Raw genomic sequence first — 23549 nt, 5'->3', positions numbered from 1 at the left:
GGGGGGGGCCCCCCGGGGGGGGGGGGGGAGGGGGGGGGCCGGGGGAAGGGCGGGGGGCGGGAGGGGGGGGGGGCCCGTAGGCTCGGGGGGCTGCCGAGGGGCAGGCAGGCGAGTGAATCCCTTTAAGATCAGGCTGGGAGGGTCCCCTCAGGCAGATCCGGCGCTGCTGCTGCCGCCGCCCCGCGAGCCCGTCCCGCCGCCGGCCGCAACCGCCTCGAGGATCACGTCCGACCCCGACTCACTGCGCGCGCCCGCCCGCTCCCCCTCTCCGCCAACTTGCTGGCACGGTCACCGAGCTGCCAGGCTAGAGCGCCGCCTCACTTCGGCGGCCATTTTCTAATTAGACCTCCAGCCCTTCCTCCTCCTCCTCCCCCTTCCGCGCAGCCATCTTGAGTGCGGGCATTTATCTATTATCGATACCGAGGGAAGTGGATCTCGGTTATCCTCCACCTGACCGGCCCCTAAGGAGGGGATAAGATAGGAAGAAGCCTAGGCTGAGTTCTACCTCCGGGCGGCGCAGTTGGGGCTGTTTATTTCTCCGCCCTGTGGTTATGGCTTCGCTTCCCGGAGCCAAGATGGCCGCCGGGCTGGAGGCTCAACGGACGGGAGGGAGCGGGCGCTCTGTAATCACGCTCACCGCAGCCTCTATGGTAGAGGGAGCGGGCTGTGGGAGAGGGGGCGGGGCCGGGTGTCCCAGGATGGGCGGAACCGTCTGCAGACTGTGCAGAGGCGCCTATGAGGGGTTAGGGTAGCAGGGGAGGGGGACCTTGCTGGGTCCCTGGTCTAAGTGCCCTGCCTTAGGGTTCCTGGTCTCAGTGCCCTGCTGCCCTGGCTGGGGGCTTGCCTTGCAGCTAACACTGCCCACTGGCGGGACTGGCCTGAGACCCACCAAACTCATCACACACCCCACCAAAGAGCCACCCGGCAGGGATGTACGTGCCCTGGTCCTGCATTGGATTGGAACCAGCAACACTGAAGGGAGAGGACAGGCTCCTCATCCCACCCTACATCCTCTTGCGAAACGTGCCAGCCCAGATCCCCTCCAGAAAATGTACTCCCACCTCGGTGATCGCTGTAAAGATCCACTCCCCCACCCTGTCGTGAGACTGAGCGACACAAAATCTCCCAGGATGCCTGTAGCAGAAGGAAGAATGGCAGAAAATAAAACCCTGTACAAAGAGAATGTTCAACCTTGCACGAAAAGTATTGTGCAAGGCTTCCCTGACTTATCTAGTCCCATCCCCTTTGTTTTTAAAATTGTGTTTGTACTAGCTGCTCCCGGTTATAAACTGTCCCAAAGTTTCATTAACCCAGAGTCAAAGTTGCCAGGTGGTGTTTCATGCCCTTCCAGAACATCACGTTTAGCTACACTCAAACCTCTGAAAACCAGGACATGCAAAGTTAAAATACACACATCACCTCCACAATACAAACAGAACTCCCTGGAGCTGGCAGGGCCACTGAGAGATTCTATCTGTCAAGGTTCCCTCTCTGGGTATGTGAGCACCTCACAATCTTTGATCCAGTTGTCCTCACATTGCCCCATGAAATAGGACAACGCTACTACCCCCCTTTTACAGATGGGGAATTGAGACACAGAGAGACTCAGGTACACTGCAATGAAAACTTGCGATGGGCTCATGCCAGCTGACTCGGGTTCCCAGGCTCTTTTGCCGCTCTGAGACTCTGGCCGGAGCTCTGGGTCGGGGCCGCACCAAGCAGCTCCCGTAAGTCGTGGCTTGGCCCCACTCCGGCTCCTACCCACTCCAATGGCCCCCTCCGGCACTCCAGTGGGAGCTGCAGGGGTGGTGCCTGCGGACGGGGCGGCGTGCAGAGCCACCTGGCCGTGCCTCTGTGTAGGAGCTGGAGATGGGACAGGCCACTACTTCCAGGGGCTGCTTGAGGTAAGCGCTCATAGACTCATAGACTCATAGACTTTAAGGTCAGAAGGGACCACTATGATCATCTGGTCTGACCCCCTGCATGCTGCAGGCCGCAAGACCCTTCCCTGGACTCTGCCGTTGAAGTCCCCAATCCTGTGTTTTAGTGACTTCAATCGGCTGAGACCCTCCTGCTAGTGATCCCTGCCCCATGCTGCGGAGGAAGGCGAAAAACCTCCAGAGGCTCAGCCAATCTACCCTGGAGGAAAATTCCTTCCCGACCCCAAATATGGCGATCAGTAATACCCCGAGCATATAGGCAAGAGTCTCTAGCCTGACCCTTGTTGGCCATTATGCTATTCATGTACCATTGCTTGGTTTTCCTCGTCTACTATGTTTTACCATTAAACCATTCCCTCCATAAACTTATCCAACTTAATCTTAAAACCAGACAGGTCCGTCGCCCCCACCGTTTCCCGCTGCTTGGAGCCTGCACCCCCTGAGCTTCTCCCCATGCCCCAACTCCCCTCCCGCTCTCCAAACCCCTCAATCCCAGCCTGGAGCACCCTCCTGCATCCCAAATTCCTCATCCCCAGCCCCACCCCATAGCCTGCACCCCAACCCCAATTTTGTGAGCATTCATGGCCTGCCATACAATTTCTGTTCCCTGATGTGGTCCTTGGACCAAAAAGTTTGCCCACCCCTGCTCTAGCCCAAGCTGCAATTAAGCAGCCACTTAACCTGAACTGCCATGCTCCAGTATTGAACGAGGGTCTCCCAATTCCTATACAAGACCCCCAACCACTGGCCCATCCTTCCTCCATAGGCTCAGTAAGGGGGCTTGCCATAATAAGTAGACACAAGGAATGACTAAGAGAATGTTCCATTGTTTGTCCAGTGTTCTACAGCTCTGAATTCCAGCACTTACCTGCATGTGTGTTCCGACTGCTGTTAGGTGGAGGGAGTAGTTGGAGCAGACTGGCAGAGTTGTTACTGTGAAAGATGAGAGCTGATCTTGCCTCAGGGATTGCCATCAGTCTGGTGGCATAAATGTCAGTGGTCTCCAGGGATCAATGAGAGGGTAAGTGAAAGGAATGTATGTCTCAGAAGACATCCTCAGGGCGAGGGTGAAGGAGGTTGCCCTGGTGGAGCAGTTGTGGGGAGAAATTGTTGAGAGACAGGGACATTTGGGGGGGGCGGGGACGACACAGATGGCTTCCCTTCCCTTCAGTCTCCTACTGTGCAAATCTGGGGTGGTTTGTGTGGAGTAGGTTTATGTGTTGAGTGTTTGAATGAAGCAAGTTTTGCTTCAGTAAAGAGAAGGACTTTGTCCTATAGTGCTCGAGTGCTTTGTTTCCAGAATGGGCTGTAGCGTCTTTAAGGGCAGAGTGATAATATGGGTGTTACTGGCATATTGGGGCATGGCTCAGGGAGGGCAGAGTTAAGGTTGAATTGCAGGACTCATATGTGCCTTGTCTCTGTATTTCCCAGTTTTCAGGGGGTTACATTTGCGTTACCTTAACCCTTCACTTTCTGGTTTCAGAGGTTTGAGCTCTAACTCGGCATTCACAAAGTTCTGGGGCAGTTAATTTCCTTGGGGTTGTTTGTTTGTTTTAAATAATTTCTCACCACGTTCATTTACCACAGCCCAGGTGTCCCCCTCAACTGCCTCTGGCTCCTTGGCCATGACTGGACCACCCACAGAAGACACTGGATGCATGTTAGTCCTTTCACTGCCTCTGCCAGGGCCGGCTCTGGCTTTTTTGCCGCCCCAGGCAAAAAAGCCTCCGGCCGCCCCCCACCCCCCCAGCACGGCAGGGGAGGGCGGTCGGGGCCCCGGGGGGAGGGCGGTGAGCCCCGGCTGGCCGGGGGGGAGGGCGGCCGGAGCCCTGGGAGGAGGGCGGAGTGCCCGGCCGGGGCTCCGCTCTCCTCGGCAGCAAGAGCGCCAGGGGAAGGGCGGCGAGCCCCAGCTGGGGCTCCACTCTCCCCGGCGGCCGGAGCCCTGGGAGGAGGGCGGTGAGCCCCGGCCGGGGCTCCGCTCTCCCCAGTGGCCAGGGGGAGGGCGCCGGGGGGGGGGGGAGGGCAGCTGGAGCCCTGGGAGAAGGGCGGAGTGCCCGGCCGGGCTCCGCTCTCCCCGGTGGTCAGAGCGCCGGGGGGAGGGCGGCGAGCCTGGCCGTGGCCCCACTCTCCCCGACGGCTGGAGCCGGAGCACCGCACTGCGCCGCCCCCCTCCAGGTGCCGCCCCAAGCACAAGCTTGATGGGCTGGTGCCTGGAGCCGGCCCTAGCCTCTGCATCACCCCTTCGCTTCCCAGCCATTGATCTGGCCCGCACAGATCCTTCCTGCCCATCCTTCTCCTCCATCCCCCGGGCAGAGCTAGTTTTGGTGTAGCCCCACAGATTGAGGAGCTAGACAGAGAATGCAGGCACTAACATGGAGTCAGTTGAGGCGTATTTTGAAGAGGGAACAAACATTGCAGGACATAGATATGGGGAGAGGCTTGGCGGGTCAGAGCTGAAGCTCCCTTTACCTCCCACACCACGCAGCTTTAGGGTTGCCAACCCTCCCGGTTTGGCCAGGAGTCTCTCAAAATCGGGCTCAATCTCCAGGAGGTTACTGAAGGCAATCCGGTAGATTTTAAGCTGCTAAAAGTCAGGCGGCACAATGGGGCTAAGGCAGGCTCCCTACTTGCCCTGGCTCCATGCCGCTCCCGGAAGCAGCGACATGTCCGGCAAAGGCTCGTAGGCGGAGGCACGGCCAGAGCATCTCTGCGCACTGCCTCTGCCCCAAGCACTGCCTCCGCAACTCCCATTGGCCGGGAATGGGGAACCGTGACCAATGGGAGCTGTGGGGGCGGTGCTTGCAGGTAGGGACAGCGCGCACAGCTGCCTGGCCGCCCGTGAGCCTAGGACCCACTGCCGGACATGCCACCGCTTCCGGGAGCCACCTAAGGTAAGCACCACCCAGCTTGAGTCTGCACCCCGAATCCCCTCCTGCACCTCAACCCTCTGCCCCAGCCCTGAGCCTCCTCCCGCACTCAAATTCACTCCCAGAGCCCGAACCCACCCTGCACAGTCCTGAGCCCCCTCCCGCACCCAAACTCATTCCCAGAGCCTGCACCCCGAACCACTGGCCCCAGGTTGGAACCCCCTTCTGCACCCAAACTACCTCCTGCACCCCAACCCCCTGCCTCAGCCCCCTCCTGCACCCAAACTCCCTCTTGGAGCCTGCACCCCGACCACCCTCCCGCACCCCAACCTCCTGCCCCAGCCAGGTGAAAGTGAGTGAGGGTGGGGGAGAGCGAGCAAGAGAGGGAAGGGGCAGGGCCTCGGAGAAGGGGCGGGGCAAGGGTGTTTGGGTTTGTGCGATTAGACAATTGCAACCCTACGCAGCTTTGACCCTCTTTTCCTCTCCACACTCTCCTGCACTGCTCTGCCCTCCCTTCTTTAGAAGCAGTAGCCTGGTTGGGGCAGGACAGAGACTGGTGTTCCTTCCACTGATCAGGGAGGAACTGTTGAGGGCTGGAAGGCAGGAATGAGGGTGGGTATTAGGTAACTCCACACTGCTCTTCCCCTCCAAATATGTTACTGCAGGAGAGCATGCCCAATTTCCTCCCCTTGTGGCTTCTGTCAGCACTACTAAGTTCCCACTGAGCAAACGTCCCTTTGACAAGGGACCGCAACTGCCAAAAAACCAAACAAACGCAGGGCAGCAAGTGTCAAAGTCCAGGACAACTGCTCGGGCTCACCCTCTGAGGCTGAAAATAACAAGGTAGACATTCCTACTTAGGCTGGAGCCCGGGCTGTGAAACCCAGCGACGGGAGGTGGATCTCGGGAGGTTCCAGCCCGAGCAGGAACATCTACACTACTTTTTTTAGGCCTGTAGGTGCAAGCTCCATGAGCCTGTGTCACTTGACCCGGGCTCTGAGACTCGCTGCCGGGGGGGTTATTGTAGTGTAGATGTACCCATAGAAAAGCTACATTTTTGGAAATGCAGTTCTAGTGAAAGCTCAAGTCATCACCACTGGGTTTTCAAAGATCTCCTACACTAGGAAGGGTCATTGTCTCTGGGTGTTCTAGCCCCTCATTATCTGTGCCTGAGCTAGGCCTAAGGGCAAAGGTTAGCAAAGGGACAGAGCCCACAGCCTTCATCTTAAAGAAGTAGCAAAGGGTGCTGACCCTATTTCTTTAAATCCTTAATTGCATGTAATTTTAATGATGGGTCTCTAAGACTGTGGTAGCAAAAGACTCTAGTAACTGCTCTTTCAAATGTCTCTTCAATGATGGCTTGCCTCAGCTTTCTCTGAATTTTCCAGCCACCATTGCTCTCTGTGCATCAGAGATTTAAGAACTCTTCACCCATTCAGGGTTCGGAATTGCCCACTCTTGACTCCTTCAATTCCACCCCTTTCCCCAAAACCTGGGAGCATAGCTAGGCTGGGCAGTGTGCCTTGAAGGTCAACAGACCCAGGCTCTGTCAGACCAAGAGTGGGGAGGTGAGTTCCAGAGTTGAAGGCCAACCTCCCTCCCTCCCCCGACAATGCCCTTCCATTTAAAGCAAGGGTCTGCCAGCTTGAGTGCTTCCACTGCTAGGGTGTCACCCAGGGAGGCGAAGAGACCTTGTAAACAGAGCATGGAGCTGTTTACAGAGAACTCTTTGCAGCTCTGCCCAAGCTCACCCAGCAGGTCAGTGGCAGCAAGTCACTTCCCCTCTCGGCTTCCTTTAAAGCACTTTGAGATCTGCTGCTGACTAACTCTCTCTGAAAGCGAGGTATTGTTATTGATAATGTAGATGTGTAGAAGTCATGCACGTCTCTTGCTGAAAAGCCCATGGTCAGAGCTAGTTATTATTATTCGCACCAGGAGAAAGGCGTTCCCAAAGGAAGCCAGGTCCCACACAGGTCCAGAGTCTATACAAAACTCTCTTCTACGTCTGTAGCACTCTTTATTTGCATGCAGGATGTTGACCGGCAGCAAAGCTGCAATGATACACTTGCGCATGTTCCCGGCGACAGCTGCTTCAGTTTGCAAGCCCAAAACAGAGGGTTCTGTTGCTCGTTCTGCACTCCGGGGTTTGTTTGTTGTGAAACTATACCAGGCCTTGTTTCCCTCAGACACAGGGAGTGAGTGCAGACTCCCTGTTAATTATTGCTATGCTAGTGTGAATGAGAGGGGGATGAGAGCAGGGGGACCCATGGGGAAGGTGATGTCTGAAATTGATCACTGGCAGCCTGGCATGCAGAAGCAGAGGTGACTCTGGAAGGCTGGAAATAGTGATAATTTGTCCTGGCAAACAAAGTTGATCAGATTGAGCCAGTCTGGATGGTGAAGTCCTGCCACAAAGTGGCACACTGGACTCTGAGGCAAGATTTCCCTATTGTTGATGGCTGTTTAGTGTTTACAATGTGCTTGGTGCTGTACAAGACACAAAGACCAACCCTTCTCCGAAGAGCTCAGCAACCCTGAGGGTTATATATACTGGGGAATTTAGAAGAGGGAATTCAGAGCCCTAGTAGGGCTTTTGGGTTCTTCCTTGTACAGCGATGAACTGGGTTTTAAGGCTTTGGAGAAGAAGTGGGTTTTTAAGAGGAAATGAGTGAAGAGTGGGGTTAGCGGTCTTGAACAGGGATTGGTATGGCACACCTAGGGTACAGCATGGTAAAATGTAGGAAGATAGGAATGGGACAGGGAAAGAACAGGGACTGAAGACTGGTCAGCCCGTGAAACCTTGTTAGGGGTTGAGTTGAAACGACATTCAAACTGATGTGTGCATACGAGACCTTCATTTAAGATAGATATCCGGGACAGTTAAGGAGGCCACACTTAAAACACTTAAACAGGTGCAGTGACTGTGCGTGAGAGAGGGATGACACAAACTGAGAACAGACAAGACCAGAGAGAGAGGCTGAGACAGAAAGCAAGGAGGAGAGCCTCTAGCTCTGGAACTCACCTCCCCACTCTTGGTCTGATAGAGCCCACCTCCGTTGACCCTCAAGGCATATTGCAAAGTCAACCTATTCTCCCAGGCTTTGGAGAAAGTCGGGGGATTTAGTCTGGGAGCACAAGGCAGTAAAATCTTATTACATGAACAAGTAACAAGTAAGGGGGGTGGCATTCAATTAATAAAAATCTACAGAATCATAATGTCAATGGCGTCACCCTCTGTTGCATGGCGGAGACTTGCTGTCCCCCGGCTTCCAGCTCCAGGTCCTCTGGTTGGTAGAAGTTTTGATAGTACAGTGTTGTTAGAAATGGGTCAAGCTGGGTATCACCCGAAAGCCCTTTCTCCCACAAACACAATAGTACCAAATATGACAAACCTAGAACAGTTATGTAGAGATATATTCCAGAAAATGTTTACAAAAATCAACATTTTAAATTATACTTTAGCACAGGGTTGCATTGCTTACATAAAAAAAAAAGACACTGACATTGGCTAATCCTACGGAGGTTAGCCTTGACACATAGGACTGAAAACATTTCTCCATCAAAGCCATCATCAGTGTCATCTCTGGCTAAGACACCACTGCTAGACACGTTTGTCAGAGTTCAGGGCAACTGCACCTGTACTCCCCCTCAGTGGTCCAGCCAGAGCACCTGCTCTTGGCTTTCAGCTCCCCAGCTGTTGCCTCTCTTGGGTGGAAACACACATCTCGCCCTTCTGCCTGGCGTATTCCCAGGCTGGACAGTTCCCTGCCTTCACTGTGTCATTCCCAGCACAGACAGGTTGCCCTAGGATGGGGCTGGGCAAACATTTTGGCCCAAGGGCCACATCTGGGAATAGAAATTGTATGGTGGACCATGAATGCTCACAAAATTGGGGTTAGGGTGCAGGAGGGGGTGAGGGCTCTAGTTGGGGGTGCGGGCTCCGGAGTGGGGCCAGAAATGAGGAGTTCAGGGTGCAGGAGAGGGCTCTGGGCTGAGGCAAGGGAGTGGGGTGCAGGGGTGGGGGTGAGGGTGAGGGCTCCGGGATGGGGCTGGGGATGAGGAGTTTGGGGTGTAGGAGGGTAGTGCTCCGAGCGGTTCTTACCACAAGCGGCTCCCAGAAGTAGCAGCATGTCCCCACTCTGGCTCCTATGCGGAGGCGTGGCCAGGCGGCTCTGCGCTCTGCCTTGTCCGCAGGCACTCCCCCTGCAGCTCCCATTGGCTGTGGTTCCTAGCCAATGGGAGCTGCGGGGGCAGCGCTTGGGGCAGGGGCAGCATGCAGAGCGGAGCCCCCTGGCTGCCCCTATGCGTAGGAGCTGGAGAGGGGCCATGCTGCTGCTTCCAGGAGCCGCGTGGAGCAGACCCCGACTCTAACCCTTCCGGAGCTCGAGGGCCGGATTAAAACACCTGGCAGGCCAGATCTAGCCCGCGGGCCATAGTTTGCCCACCCCTGGCCTAGCAGCTCGGGTTCAAATACTGACAGGAGCAGAGGGGTCAAGGGACGGATGGAATAGGAGACAGTATCCAAGATATAGACACGCAGAATTTGTGGGCTTTGAGGAATTTAAATGTAATGGACAGCCAATAAAGGAATTCAGGGGTGAGTGCAGATTGGCCTATCCTGCTGGGATGATGCGTTTGTTCCTCTAAATCACTTTCCCATAGGAGATCAGTGCTGTGAGAGGCACTAAAGGATAGTCCTGAAGGTTGCCAGTCCCATGGGTCCCATAGAAAAACCTCTCTCTATCCTTGACTTTTGCCTCAGTCCTGACCTGCAGGCTACAAAACCTTGAAGCACTACAGTTGGTCTCCGTACCAGTCTCCATGTCTCTTTCAATTCTTGGCCTCTGTGCTGAGGCTGCCAACAACGTAAACTGCCAGTTGGGGCATTGGTTTCTGTGACGGTATGTTTCTGTCTCGGGAACTGGCCTGAGAAACATCAGATACTACAAAGTACCAGGCACCCTCAGCTCCCCTGGGGGTAGATCCAGGGACTCAGCCTGGCCTATTTTTCTGGACAACATGCAGACAGTTACAGCATGGTTTTGCAGCTACACAAGAATTGAAAAGAGGGGTCTCATTCAGGACCTGCCAACTTTGCCAGAATTCTTTTAAGACTCTTTGGAGAACGCAGATCCCTATAATTCTTCACCATCCTCCTAAGTATTCGTGCAGTGGGCAGTGTGGAAAGTGCTGGCATGCTAAGGGTTAGAATGCAGAAAAGCCCCATTATAGGCCATTGTCTCTCTGCTTTCCACTGCATTGTCTCTTTTCAGGAACACTATATTTAGCCAGTAGCTGCAGTGTCTCTTCCAGTCTCAGGTTCCCTGGAGCGGACATGCATTACTGTTGGTTAGTTAAATGCTGTTTCTCTCCAAACACTGCTAGCATGCTCCATCTCTAATGTCAATGACAAGGAGAGCGGTTTGATACACTGCCGCTGCATCTGTTCTCACAGACAATGGCTTAAAACAGAACCTCAGGCTAAGTTCACTGCAGTGCAGGTGTGACTTCAGTTTGGTCCCTCATCTGCAAATGTGACCACACCTGCCACTAACAACCCGCCTTTGGTTCAGGAGGAGGCATTGTGTATTCACCATGCTAAAGGGGCTTGGAAAGGGTTAGATCGGGGTAGCCAATTATTTTTTCTAAAGGTTCAAATGTCTTGGTCAAGGTATAGTCAAGGTCAGGACTCCAGATAAAATAATAAAAAAAATGATAACAACAACAATAATGGTAGATAATTAATAATAAGTAAATAAAAAGATTTTGGGGTCCATTCAAAAGTGTCTGGTGGTCTGGATTTGGCCCATAGTCCCCCTATTGACTATTGCCTGGATTAGATTTTTAAGTATCAGTAATAGTCAATTTCTCCCTCCACCTAAAAACCTATTGGGGGAGAGGGGTACCAATGGTTAAATCAAATATTACAGAGAGAGGGGAAGCTTGGGTTTGTTTACGCTACTTGTGGGCTAATAGAGGATGACATTAACCCTCGGCCGAGAAGCAACCCAAGGCCCAGTGCCAAGTCAGGTCTGTTTTGAGAATTTGGATGCATGCAATTAATCTCCCACAGAGAACCAGTCTCTGGAGTTTGTTCGAAGCTGTAATGAGTGGAAAAGTCGAGATTCAGAAATAGATTTTACCAGGGCTTTGGAGCGGAGCACGGAGCAGCTCCGGAGCAGTGGAGCTGCAGGTTTTTGCCTGGAGCTGGAGCGGAGCCGGAGCACAGCTCCAAAGCCCTGGTTTTCCAATGCACACTGTGTTGTTGTAGCTGTGCTGATCCCAGGATATTAGGTAATATTTTTTATTGGACCAACTTCTGTTGGTGAGAGAGACAAGCTTTGGAGCTTATACCGAGCTTCACCTTGAATGGTCCCGTGAAATACGTGCTAACTACAAATGCTAAACAATCTGTTCCACCTTCTATGTAGCTGTGACACTCTGAGTATGTTTCCCAGACCGGAAGAAGAACTCTGTGTAGCTCGAAAGCTTGTCTCTCTCACCAGATCCAGTCAAAGGTCCTAACCTCACCCACCTCGTCTCTCTAGATTTTACAATATTCATTGTCAGACCTGGACAAATGAATTTCTAGCCAGGGGCTCTAAAATACTTACTAGCTTAAATGGTTTTAATTTTCTGGTCATTCAAGCACGGACGGCTCCAGGATTTTTGCCACCCCAAGCGGCAGGGGAAAAAAAAAAAAAGCTGCGACCGCGATCGCGATCGGCGGCACTTCGGCGGTAGCTCCACCGCGCCGCTTTCTTCTTCGGCGGCACTTCAGCAGCAGGTCAAGGGACCCGCCGCCAAATTGCCGCCGAAGAGCCCGACATGCTGCCCCTCCCCTTGGCCGCGCCAAGCACCTGCTTGCTGAGCTGGTGCCTGGAGCCGGCCCTGCATTCAAGAGCGTCAGATGATAGAAATCAAAGGAAAGGTTGGGAACAAATGTCAACAGGGTCCTTTGAAATTCATTTTTTAAATGTATCCTTGCAAGCCAAGCCATGGTCCAGGTCCTGGTCCTGCATGGTGCTGAGAGCTCTCCACCCCACTAAGTCTGTGGGGGTTGAGGGTACTCAGACATATATAGGCCTGTGGCCTGCCAAGTCCTCAGTTATCTGATGTACCATCAGTCCTGGGGTTTGAACCTGAGGGAGTGATAGATCAGCCAATCGGGGCCTCATGTTCCAGGGAGGCCAGCTCATTTCTTGGCTCAAATCTCCTGCTAATACATGTCACCTGCAATCCTCTGTAGTGTTTGTGGAGCTTCCCCTTCTCCCCATTTCAGCCCAAGAGCACATGAGGGGTTTGGTTTTGTTGTTGATCCAGGCTACATTTGATCTTCATTTGTCTCTAGTTTTACAGAGTGTTGGTCACTCTGTCCTCCTGCTGTGGATTTCGAACATGGCATTCCATGCATGGTGAAGTTGACCAACCGTCAGGGTGGTCTTGGCCATGGGCTTGTTGAGTCCCTTGCCACTCCTGGGCAATCTCATTGGTCCCCGCAGGAGTTCAGCTGACTTCCAGGGTCTTTTCAGAGTCCAATTACAGCTCTTTTGCCTGTAGTCCCAGGAGGCACTTCCCAGTCCCGCCACAGGTCACCGGCAGGAAGCAGCCCTCCTGGTTCCCTTGTAATGTCAGTTTGCCCAATCCAAAGTGGAGATGGGGAGGAAAAGCTAGCCATTGCCTATAGCTAGGTTCCCCTTCTACTGGAGCTCCCCAGCAGCCTTCTTACTCCTAGGCAAACTCCCCCTTTCCAAGGCCAGTTTCACCTTTTTACACTCGCTTTCGCCATGTGGTGCATGTCCGGCAGGCACACTCATTAACCTTCCTATCAGTGGGATGGGAGCATGTCCCATCAACTGGGGCTTAATACCACCACTAGAAAAACCACCCCAAGGACTAAAGTGCTCAGAGGAGCGCAGTGTAGAAACCTGTATAGAATAAAGAGTCTGTTCTGTGCCCTGATGATCCTGCCCTCTTATCCCATTTTGTCCCCTCAACCCTTAGTGCCGGGACTTTACAGTAATGTAACCCCATGATGGCTAATCACACTGCCTGCCATGCTGACCAATATCGTCCTGTTGTCCACTTGTACTCCCTCGTCTGTCTATATCCATCTCGTATCTCTCGTCTTGTAGTTAGACTGGAAGCTCCTTGGGGCAGAGACAGTCTTTTGGTTCTGTTTGTACAGTGCTTAGCAAAATGGGGTCCCGGTCCAGGACTGGGGTTTCTAGGAGCTCCGATGATACACACAATAAATAATAATAATAATAATGCTCTCCTACCATTGCAACCGTTGTTTTGCTACAGTTTCCCCGTTTTGTCTGTGGCCATTCTTCAATCTGTTATTCCTGAACCAAACTGTAGACTCCTCAGGGCAGGGACCTGCTCTAGACTTGTGAAGCTCTGAGGAGGGCTGGATTCCCTTTGGCATCTGTCAACACTGTTTAGTCACCTGGAAGGTGACATGACATGAGACCCTCCCTTCCCCAGAGTGTGAGCGCTCAGTTCCCGACACAGGCTTTATGGAGCATTTTAAAGTCCACGTTGAGAGGTGTTGAGTCTTCCTTGGAAACAATGTGAATACGGTGTACAAGGAGGAGGCCCCATACTCCCCTGCATTCCCGGATCCCAAGGGGAGGATAAGGTACTATCTATATGGTACTAGCCATAGGTTTAAACAGTGCATAGAGGCTTGAAAATGTCCCAAGGGTCCTAGACACTGGCGTGTGATCAGTTGCAGTAAGGTGATCCCTGAGGGACACAGCCCCTAATGAAGCCAGCACGCAGGAAGGGTATCTTGACTGACTGGGACAATCAAGGCAGATCTTTCCCCACTTCTCCCTGCCCAGAGCAGTGGGATTACTGGTCTCTTGGTCAATTACATCACGTTTCCCCTCATTGTGACATTTGGTGGAATTTAACTGTAACTACAGCACCAGTTCACGGCCTCCCCCTTTCCAGCTTACTACATCCCAGCCAGCTATGTACTGTACTACCGCTCCATGACAGATAACCTAGAATCTGATCCCGAGTCAGGCTCATTGTTCCCCTTCCATCATCCTTGGTAAGAAACGTTCCATGATTAGGACTCAGTGGCTGGGTTATGTTTGTACAAGTCAGGACAGGCTCCAGCTCACTCACTTTCCTCTAGCAGCATCAGCTTTTTGTTTGTATTACCACCATGTCTGGAGGCCTGGCCCCATTGTCCTAGGCACTGTATAGACACATAGTCGGAAACAATGCTACCCCAAAGAGATTACAGTCTAAACAGACAAGACAGACAAAGGAAGGCTTATCGTCCCTATTTTATATATAGGAAGCTGAGGCCCAGAGAGATTAAAGTGACTTGCCCAAGGTCACACAAGAAGTCAGTGGCAGAGCCAGGAATGGAGACCAACCCGGTCTCGTGCCTTAACCACAAAATCATCTTCCCTTGTGATGCTAAGAAGAGTAACAGTTTAGTTGTGTCAATAAAATGCGTTGATGTGACTCAAAGACAAACAGAGAACAGAGATCCTGAGTGAGAAGGTCCCACTTTTATAGAGGCACTTTTCTGGACCTACCAATACTTTAAACATTGTCTCGAGCCATTTGAGGGGTTACAGACCCGCTAGCATTTTAAATACTTTGGTGTAACAGAAATAGGCGTCAATAGCGGTACAGCGAAGCCCTTGATCGTCACATCCTTGCCTGTGGCCCAAGATGCCCCTTTCACACTGCAGTCAGAAACCTGCAATAACAGAGATGATTGTTCCAGCAATGTCCCTTCTCCTGTGTCCCCTGGAGTTTCCTAGGAGCACCTCTGCCTTTTCTTCCCTTACCCAAGATATTGTTTTGGGTCTTTCACTCAGGCATCACTTGATCAGATTATTTGGTCCCTGCTTATCCCTCCATATATTCAGAGAGAGACACAGAAATCTCGGCTCCACACGCTGATTTGTTTTCAGATTTTAGGTTTAAAAAAAGAAAGCCAATGGGATCAGCTGCCTGGATTTGCTGATTGCCTTGAAGGAGAAAATAGCATTTTTAATAACTTGTTCTAATGCAGCCAGGCATGCTACACTAATCTGGGCTTTAGGGCAACAAGCAATGAGAACCCTCAAATCCAGTCTGAATCACTGCACTCTCTGCTTATCAGGTCACAGAACCCCCCCTTGCTGCCAGTATTCTCCCCCTTCTGAATACAGAGGGTTGAGCTCATGAGTGTTACAATAATAGCAAACCTTCTCATTTAGAAGGAACAACCCTCAATGTCCTCTCCCCTTGCTGAGGGAAACAATCATCTAACATCAGTCACGGTCACCTTGTGGCCAAGATGCTGCAATTAAGAACATCACTAATTTGCAAATGTTGACCTTCAACAGGAAGAGCTCTGGGGAGGGGGAAGGGAGCAAGTTATTTTAGGAACACAAATTAGAAAACAAAGCAAGTACTTTTGCATAAGCTCTTGGAAAGCTGTTTTTTACCCCCCAGGATGGCTTCATGCATCCCATTCTTGGGATAGGAGTACTTGTGGCACCTTAGAGACTAACAAATTTATTAGAGCATAAGCTTTCGTGGACTACAGCCCACTTCTTCGGATGCTCTAATAAATTTGTTAGTCTCTAAGGTGCCACAAGTACTCCTGTTCTTCTTTTTGCGGATACAGACTAACACGGCTATTACTCTGAAACCTGTCATTCTTGGGATGTAATGGACCCATCCACTCCCTTTCTTACCAAGCTTCTTGCTTTAGGGGAAGTCATCTCTTTGGGTTTCCTAGTTGAGGTGAAATGAACTTCAAGAAGCAGCTGCACAGAACCTCCTCAAGGGGGCAGCAGCATGCCTCAAAAATAGGCCCCAGCAACTGCACATAGAAAAGGATATCATGGTTGTAGACGCATCAAGATGAACAGGTGATCTTCCCCCTGGGGCAGGACAGTCACGTAATCTCCCAGACATATCACATGGAGCTTAGGCTTGATTTTAGCCCAAAAGCCAAGAAGAAGGGTCTGAATTAGCCTTCAGAAGAGAGACACCCGCTTTTCATTTAAAACACAGAGTATGGAGCCAAATGAACACCTGTAAAGCCAGTGGAATTACCCTTGGGCTGGATTTGGCATGTGTGTATATATATAAAATAGGAAGTGACATGGTCTAATGGATTAGGAATGGGAGCCAGGAGTCCTAGCATCCATTCCCAATTCTACCAAGGAGTGCTTGGTAACCCCGGGTAAGTCACTTAGCTTTCCGTGCCTCGGTTTCCCCAATCCGTAAAGTGGGGCCAATGATTCCTACCCACCTTTGCAAAGTGCTTTGAGATGAATAGTGCTATAAGGGTTAAGGCTAACAGACATATAGAAATAATACCTAGCACTTTTCAGCAGCAGATCTCAAAGCACTTTACAAAGAGAGGTAAGCATCATTATTGTTATTAAACAGGTGAGAAAAAAACTGAGGCCCAGGAAGGGAAAGTGACCTTCCCAAGCAGGCCAGTGGCAGAGCCAGAAAGACACCCTAGAGCCCCCAAGTCCCAGCTAGTGCTCTATCCACTAGGGAACACTATCTCACTATGTAGTTTAACCCCCTATTTTTTTAAATCTAGACAATGCCATTGGTTTTAAACCAGATCATGTGATCTTAAGCAAGCAATACTATTTCTCCCCAACGGCCACCAAAGGGAGCTAGACTACACAGCAAGGGAAAAGAAACCCTATTATATGTCTGATGTCACACACATCCCCAAGCCTGCCTCCTCCCTCTTCATTACACTGAACAGGTAACAGTGCTCAGATACAACAGTATCGATGGGCACCATAGAAATACCTGTGATAGATAGAAGTGACTGCCAGCAGCTGGGAGCACCAACTCCTAAAATCCAGTATCCCTTGCTTTCCCCATTCTCCTTCGGTGTCTGCAGTGACACTGAATGGCCCTAAAATGGCAATCCAAAGAGCCACATCAACCCCACTCTCACTGTCATGGGTGCCACTTCAGCAAATACGCTGCTCTGCGCAGAAGTTCTCTCTAAAAAGCAAAACCCATCAGAACACGTATCACATCTACCAGAACCACCTCAAAGTGGAACTACGCTAATAGATCACCTTTGATTCTCCATATTTAACGAAGCTGGTGACATACAGAGCACTGGATCTCCTTGTTTCTTGGCCCTGGTCTTCACTACGAGTTTAGGTCGAATTTAGCAGCATTAGATCGATTTAACCCTGCACCCGCCCACACGACGAAGCCATTTTTGTTGACTTAAAGGGCTCTTAAAATCGATTTCTGTACTCCTCCCCGACGAGGGGATTAGCACTAAAATCGACATCGTCGGGTTGAATTTGGGGTAGTGTGGATGCAATTAGATGGTATTGGCCTCCAGGAGCCATTGTGACCGCTCTGGACAGCACTTTGCACTCAGATGCACTAGCCAGGTACACAGGAAAAGCCCTGGGAACTTTTGAATTTCCTTTCCTGTTTGGCCAGCATGGCGAACTCAGCAGCCCTCAGCAGCACAGGTCACCATGCAGTCCCCCCAGAATGTTTCTACACTCCCCCATCATTTCTGTCCCTGAGGTTATTGCAGATTAGAAGGCGAAAAAAACGCACTCGTGATGACATGTTGTCCGAGCTCATGCAGTCCTCCCGCACTGATAGGGCACAGTGCATGGAGGGATTCAGTGGCAGAAGCCAGGAAAGAATTGCTGTGTTTGTTTAACGGCAAAAGTATCATGCCTCGCAAGCGATCCTGCCTGAGCCAGGTCGCTATATCACATGCACTCCGCGCTGTGTCAGCCTTGGGCAGGGGCATGACCGCTTTGTGAGCAGGAAGGCCATAGATATAGACATTGATTTACGTAGCTTCTGTAGCTAGAGAAAACATTCCTGTGCATTCGGCAAAGTCTGTGGTAAAAAAAGAGAAGCCCTGTAGTGTAGTGGTTATCATATTCCCCTAACACATGAAAGCCCCGTAGTATAGTGGTTATCATGTTCACCTAACACGCAAAACATCCCCAAACATCAAAACTGGATGGAAACAGGTCACTGTTCCTTTTTCTGACTCCCCTCCTGCATTTTTAGTCTTAGAATAGACCGTGCTGTGAAATTTTACTTTGAATTATATCAATTATGAGTTAAATAATATGAAATCTCTCTCTAAGGGCTTGTCTATACTTACGTGCTGGTTCGGCGGCAGGCAATCGAACTTCTGGGTTCGATTTATCGCATCTTGTCTGGACGCGATAAATCGAACCCAGAAGTGCTTCCCGTCAACTCCGGTAATCCTGCTCGGCGCGAGGAGTACGCGGAGTCGACAGGGGAGCCTGCCTGCCGCGTCTGGACCGCGGTAAGTTCGAACTAAGGTACGTCGACTTCAGCTACGTTATTCACGTAGCTGAAGTTGCGTACCTTAGTTCAAATTGGGGGGTTAGTGTAGACCAGGCCTAAGTTATAGTCCCGGGTTCCTTACCCTTTCAGCTGCTCTGAAATTAATATTTTTGTCAGGGGCAGTGGAAAATTTTCATGAAGCCTTTTATAGGGACTAAATGCTATCTAGGACTCTTAAAGAATCTTAATGTGGCCCATAGAGTCAGGGCCGGCTTTAGGCCGATTCCGCCGATTCCCCGGAATCAGGCCCCGCTCCCCTGACTGGAGCGCGGCAAGCCCTGCGGCCCCGCTCCCCCGGCCGAAGCGTGGCAAGCCCTGCGGCCCCGCTCTCCCAGCCGGAGTGCCGGCCCGAGCCCTGCAAGCCCCGCGGCCCTGCTCCCCCGGCTGGAGCGCTGGCCCGAGCTCTGCAAGCCCCGTGGCCCCGCTCCCCTGGCCAGAATGCCGGCCTGAGCCCAGCAAGTCCCGCGGCGCCACTCCCCGGTCAGAGTGCTGGCCGGAGCCCAGCAACCCCATGGCCCCGCAACCCCGACAGGAGCGCGGCAATCCAAAGTGCCGCTGAAGACTAGGAGCACCGCCTGGTGAGTACAAGCCCCACGAATCGGGCCCCGCACTTGCTAAAGCTGGCCCTGCATAGAGTGCAATCCTTCGTCCTGGATTTGTCATTCCATAAGTTGAACTGCTCCTTACTACTGTCCAGGCTTCATGAGCCATGGGAGCAAGGGGCAGGCTGGGGTAGGTGCGACCGCGTGGTGCTGCCGGCTGGGAGAGCAGCCTGAGGCAGAAGCCTCCAGCTCACATGATATTCCAGGCAGGACTGAATCTCCATGAGATGAAACTTAAAGAAGAGAATGATGTGGAGTCACTCCCATTCGGTGCTCTAAGAGGAGGACAGCCATGTCTGTCCAGGCACCCCTGATCGACCTCACTGAGGTCTGCCAGCTGAGTGGGGCTGAGCGGGACCCCGACTGGCAGGAGCCGGCAGACGGAACCCCAGACCGGCAGTGGGCTGAGCCGCACAGCCCGTTGCCGGTCTGGGGCTCCGTCCGCCAGCCCCGCTCAGCCCGCTGCCTGTCTGGGGTTCCAGTCATCCAGGCAGGCAGCAGGCTGAGCGGGTCCGGCAGATGGGACCCCGGAAAAAAGGCGTGAAACAATTGTCTGCCATTGCTTTCACAGAAGGGGGAGGGGGGCTGATGACATGTACCCAAAACCACCCGCGACAAAGTTTTTGCCCCATCAGCCCCATCTGGGAGCTTAACCCAGAATTCCAATGGGCAGCGGAGACTGCGGAAACTGTGGGATAGCTACCCACAGTGCACCGCTCTGTAAGTCAATGCTAGCCGCGGTAGTGAGGACGCACTCCGCCGACTTAATGCACTTAGTGTGGACATACGCAATAGACTGTATAAAATCGACTTCTAAAAAATCGACTTCTATAAAATCGACCTGCTTTCATAGTGTAGACATAACCTTAGAGTAATTTCAAGGGAGACGATGGGAAGTCCCTACGGGCATTGAAGGTGATAGCAAGCAAATATCTCGTCCCTCTGGGAAACCTTCATCTTCAAGCACTGCACAGCAGCGGTTCGTTGTCGTTCCCTTCAGAATCGGTGAACCCCCAAATTAAAACCAGAGCTCCCAATCCCCTGGACTTTGAGGGAGTTTCATTCAGGATCCAAGTGCTGCAACTCTGGTTTATTCTTATAGGGCATTGGACTGCAAGACTGGATCCACCACTCAACCTCAGACCAACTAGGGGAAAGTTGATATTCTGATGGTTTCAGATCCAAACTTTGTGATTCAAGCTCATCTCTATTTATATTCACCTCAGCGCCTGGTGCCTATAAATACATTTTATACCAGAGGCACTCCATTCCCTCAAATACTGTTTACACCATATACAGATATCGTCATCGTCTTTTCATGCTAGACCAGTTTCTGCTCCCCCTACTCATGCTGAGTAGCCCTCACTGAGGCAAGCAGTGCCATTGACATCAAAGAGGATACTCCCTTGAGTAAGGGTTGCAGAATCTGGCCCTTTGTTTCTTGGTCAAGAGCAAATTTCTTTCATCATAGTTTCCAAACTGTTTGGCCTTTTGAGTTCAGTGGAAACAAAAGCCAACCGCACCACCAAATTATTTACAAATAGGTTAAGATGGGCTCAGATTTTTATCTTATTTTAAATATGGCTGTCCGTCCACATGGATCTCTCTGTCTTCTTCCTGTTACAAACTAAAGCAATCCTTTCTCTGCTGTAAACTCCCCTGGCTGTTAGGTACCAGCTGGAGGTTTTCTTTAGGATCATTTCAAACGGCAGTTTAGGATAAAGAGCTCCTAAGCACACGTGGCTCCTGCGTAGGCCCTTGTGTCCAAGATTCATGATTAAAGAAACCTCTAACAAATTTAGACTCTCCAGTCACAAGGGCGCTTTGGCCCCATTGTCGGGGGGTATGTTCAGCTAAAACAGCTGCAGTTTGGCTATAGGATTGGGAGACTTTTCCCCAGAGATTGCTGGTTCAATTCCGACCCACATCAGCAGCGCCATGACTTGTCAAGCTCAGTCTGGAAGCCAGTGAGGTTTTTTGTCCCCACTGCTCCCCTTGGGAAGCTGATCCAGTGCTTCGCTCCTCTGATGGTTAGAAACCTTCGCCTAATGTTGAGCCTAAACTTGTTGATGACCAGTTTATATGCATTTGTTCTTGTGTCCACATTAGTGCTTAACTTAAATAACTCCTCTCTCTCCCTGGTGTTTGTCCTGCTGATGAATTTATAGGGAGCAATCATATGTCCCCTCGGCCTTTGTTTGGTTAGACTACACAAGCCAAGCTCTTTGAGTCTCCTCTCATTAGGTAGGTTTTCCATTCCTCTGATCATCCCAGTAGCCCTTCGCTGCACCTGTTCCAGTTTGATTTCATCTTTCTTAAACGTGAGAGACCAGAACTGCACACAGGATCCAGATGAGGTCTCCCCAGTGCCTTGTGTAATGGTAGTCACAGTGAGCAGCAAAGGAACAGAACACCTTGCTCCTCTCAGGGGAATTTTCTCATTCTCAGTTTTCCCCATCCCTTTGTGGCCTGGACCTTTCAAAGAACCTTATAGGGAAAAGATAGCAACAGGGACTTACAGTGCAGCGGGACGCTCCAGGGCTCTCCCCTGCAGCAGTTACAGGGCAGCCATTCTACTACCAACAGTTTCCTTCATTTAACTGTCTGATTTGGTGGCTCCCAACTGACTCACTGGACTTTGCCCTCAGATTAGCTGCCTCCACCCACCACAGGCACAGCACATCTCACAGAGGCTGCCAATAGGAGAGGTGGCACTGACATCTCCCCCAGACTGCAGACCTTGCTACACCTCCACCTCAATATAACGCTGTCCTTGGGAGCCAAAAAAGCTTACCGTGTTATAGGTGAAACCGGGTTATATTGAACTTGCTTTGATCCGCCGGAGTGCGCAGCCCCGCCCCCCCGGAGCACTGCTTTACCGCTTTATATCCGAATTCACGTTATATCGGGTCGCATTATATCGAGGTAGCGGTGTATTTCCACTGCAGATAGAACAATGGAGATGAATGTCACCCCAATTGAAGTTTTTCCTGAATCAGTTTGGACCATCTGGACTCTCATATCCAAAAGCCATGATAACTAAATACCCCTTATGTTTGCTGGGAGCAAGGTTTAGTGGAACACTAGACTGGAAATTAAAACATTCAGAACCTTCCTTTGTTTGTTTTAAGAGTTGTGGTAGTATTTTTCCTCTAGATCACCATTTCTTTGTGCCTTTCTGGATGGGTCTGATCCTCCATCCCATGAAGCCAATGTACCGACTCCCATTAACTCCTGTGGGACTTGGATCAGGCTCTATGTGAAATTAATTGGTGGTTTCAATCCCCGGGGGATGGGCCTCCACATCACGCCAAGGAGCCTATTATGGTAACTAGCAGTAATTGGCACCACTGTGACAGCAGACTCAGTACAGGGCGGAGGCTCCAATGGGCCACTAATGGGGTCAGAGAGGCTGCACTACCTTCAGCGGTGTCTACACTGGGATTTCTTTGCTAAGATTTCCCCACCATTGCTACTGCTGCTTCATCTCCACAGCCAGGAGCCTTAGGATAAACAAGGGGGCAGCAGCATTTTAAGCACCATGTTGTATTGATTTGCTCTGAGCAGGTGAGATGTGGCTTTAAAACACCTGTGGGTCCCCTACATTAGAGTTCCCACTGCTGAGCTGGTGGGAGCGCTGGTGGGAAAGCCAATGTGAGCATTTCATAGAGTCAGTCGCTTTTGTGCTGCCCACTGGAAAAGATGGGAGGACATCAGCTTCATTCCTTTCTTTTTGGAAATTGGGACAATCATGTTTTACCTTTGTGGCCAACTCAAGAAGTGATTCTGTTTCCTTTCGGGTTATTGACTCTCCAAGCTCCCTGCCTTGTACAATGCAGAGACCTCCTCGTCAGCACCATCAGCATGGATAGCAATGCTGAGATTCACAAGAGTTTATTATTTCGTTATCAGACAGGCCGGATTAGGAGGGGGAGGTCAGGTAGCAGCACTGGGTTTAAGCAGGTTTAGCTCCTTTGAACAAGGCTTAAGTGGGTTCTGTGTCACTGACTGGTTGGCGGCGGAATTATTTACTGAACAGATACATGCTGGTTGGGGGATATTTTTGGATTTTTAGAATACTAAGGAGTTCACGGGGGGGGGGGGGGGGAAGCCTTATTCATTGAATTTCACATGTGAATGAATCTTGCAGAGTAGTTTCCTGTAACCCCACGCCTCTTAATACTATTCAGTGGGCCAAATTTTGCCCTGCTAGCCCAAGCTAAACTGCCAGTGAAGTCAAAAGACGTTTGGCTGTAGGATTTACTTTTTTATGCTGTGTATAGGGATGGTTTTATACCTAGGTGCCTAGATGCTGCTGGTCCTTTAGTGCTTCTCCTGGTGGGGAGGGCAGACACCTTATCCGGATCCCTGGGTCTGGAATCGCTCGTGAAACGCAGGCGAAGTTCCCGGTGAGCAGCTTCTCACCCCTTTCAGCAGATCCAGCTCATGCTTTGAACAAGCTTTGCCTATAGTCACCCTGCAAACAGCCCAGGCTTAGTGGGTGTGGCTGAGTGTCACATAGAATTGATCATTTGATCCTGAAATGCAAAACCGAGTGCAAAGGACTCATGTGAAACAAAAGAGAAAAAGGCGTCACTTACACCTGGCAGCCTCCCCGCCCCATTCCCCTGCTCCCTCACACTAACCCACCCACACCAGCACCTAGACTGGTAGTCACCTGGGTCTCTCTCGTCCTCTGGGTTACAAGTGCTGTAGTGGGGCGTTGCTGTTAAGTTTCCACTAGAAACACTGCCAGCAGTATTCAGGTTTGCAAG

At 51.4% G+C, this 23549-nt stretch overlaps 1 protein-coding gene across 2 annotated transcripts in view; it reads right to left on the bottom strand.

The window, feature by feature from the left end:
• Window positions 1-21305, bottom strand: part of PRPSAP1 (phosphoribosyl pyrophosphate synthetase associated protein 1) — a 65148-nt gene extending 43843 nt beyond the window's left edge. Inside the window, exons 1-2 of one of the 2 annotated variants that reach the window (XM_034789312.1) lie at window positions 21294-21305; window positions 1062-1134 (exon numbers count right to left, since the gene is read on the bottom strand). The gene's annotated coding sequence lies outside the window, so the exon portion shown is untranslated. Of the gene's footprint in view, window positions 1-242; window positions 346-1061; window positions 1135-21293 lie in introns of those variants that run through there. The other variant, XM_034789310.1, reaches the window with a different exon arrangement.
• Between the last annotated feature and the right edge of the window lie 2244 nt (window positions 21306-23549).

Source organism: Trachemys scripta, chromosome 14 (genome assembly GCF_013100865.1).
Source record: "Trachemys scripta elegans isolate TJP31775 chromosome 14, CAS_Tse_1.0, whole genome shotgun sequence".
Taxonomy (NCBI): Eukaryota; Metazoa; Chordata; order Testudines; family Emydidae; genus Trachemys; species Trachemys scripta.
This window is presented reverse-complemented; position numbering and strand designations above follow the sequence as displayed.